The sequence below is a fragment of the Trypanosoma cruzi genome (genome assembly GCF_000209065.1).
Source record: "Trypanosoma cruzi strain CL Brener chromosome Unknown tcruzi_1047053410357, whole genome shotgun sequence".
Classification (NCBI taxonomy): domain Eukaryota; phylum Euglenozoa; class Kinetoplastea; order Trypanosomatida; family Trypanosomatidae; genus Trypanosoma; species Trypanosoma cruzi.
The window spans coordinates 1-1,052 of NW_909128.1; the positions used below are offsets into that span (position 1 = coordinate 1).

At 55.8% G+C, this 1,052-nt stretch overlaps 3 non-coding genes across 3 annotated transcripts, besides 1 other annotated feature; all 3 read right to left on the reverse strand.

The window, feature by feature from the left end:
* Positions 1-317: 317 nt before the first annotated feature.
* Tc00.1047053410357.10 lies at positions 318-404 on the reverse strand. Its single transcript, XR_008254038.1, has one exon. It is a non-coding gene; the product is annotated as a C/D small nucleolar RNA (snoRNA), TB6C1C3 (small nucleolar RNA).
* A 40-nt stretch (positions 405-444) lies between these two features.
* Positions 445-521, reverse strand: Tc00.1047053410357.20. The gene has a single exon (XR_008254039.1). It is a non-coding gene; the product is annotated as an H/ACA snoRNA, TC6C1H2 (small nucleolar RNA).
* Positions 522-570: 49 nt separating this feature from the next.
* Tc00.1047053410357.30 lies at positions 571-640 on the reverse strand. Its single transcript, XR_008254040.1, has one exon. It is a non-coding gene; the product is annotated as an H/ACA snoRNA, TC6C1H1 (small nucleolar RNA).
* Positions 641-1,014: 374 nt separating this feature from the next.
* Positions 1,015-1,052: a microsatellite.

Sequence of the window (1,052 nt, forward strand, 5' to 3'; positions counted from 1 at the left end):
GTGTGTCGCCCTCTTTCCTCGGCAAGACTCCCCTCCGGAGGCTGCGCGATGGTAAAAAATGGGGGTGGCAATGCCATCAGAGACGGGTACAGAGTGCACCTCACACAAAGGAGTCAGACGCTTTGTTAGGATAAAGACGATCGGGACGCATCACATGCACGGCAGACCCCCATAGGAAACAAGGGGGCAAACAGTGGCCAGCCACAGCCCGGGGAAGCACACTCCGGCACGACAGAGGAGGCGAGGTGGTGCACCGTGGCACAGAAAGACAGAGAGGGAGAAGGCGGCGGAGAGGGCTGTGGAGGGAAGGAGCGAGCCAGTCCCGTGCCTGTTGTGGGTAGCTGGGTGCACGGAGATGTAATTCATCGTCACGGTCATACAAATGCCTCGATTGATCGCATCATGAAGTTGTCAGCCGCCCTGTGCGTTTCACGCCGTCGGTGCTGCTCTTGCGGGCCCGATTGAGACAGTCACGGCACAGAAATGATGATATGCGGCCGCCGCCTCACCCACGGAGCACGCTCCACTCACGCACTCTCAGCACTCCTTCCCCTCTGCGCAATGGCCGTGGGATCTGGGGCAGCACAGGTGCAGGCGAGGTGATCGTTGCAAGCACGGCGCCTGTGTTTTCGCTGGCCGTCAGCATCGGAGGCGGCACTCACACCGCAGAGGTGGTGGTGGCAGTGGGGCAAGAAAAAACGAACGGCCGGTCCATCCCGCGAGAGGGCAGCCGAGTAAAGCATCCTAAGCAACAAGAGAGGCAACAAAAAGAAGAAACAGGCAATCGGGCAAGACCCGCCTCCACTCCAAAGACACAACACAGCTACCGCCCCAGAGCGCTGACACATCCCCAGTGAGCCCAACAAGAAGGAAGTAAAACACCCGCACATTCATTCGGTGCCCGTCCACAAAAGAGAAAAAAAGAAAAACCTATTATCAGGTGCCTCCGCCATCACCGAAAAAAGACTTCTTTCAAAACCCTCGGCGCGTTTTAACGGGATGTCGCAGTGCAAAAATAATAATAATAATAATAATAATAATAATAATAATAA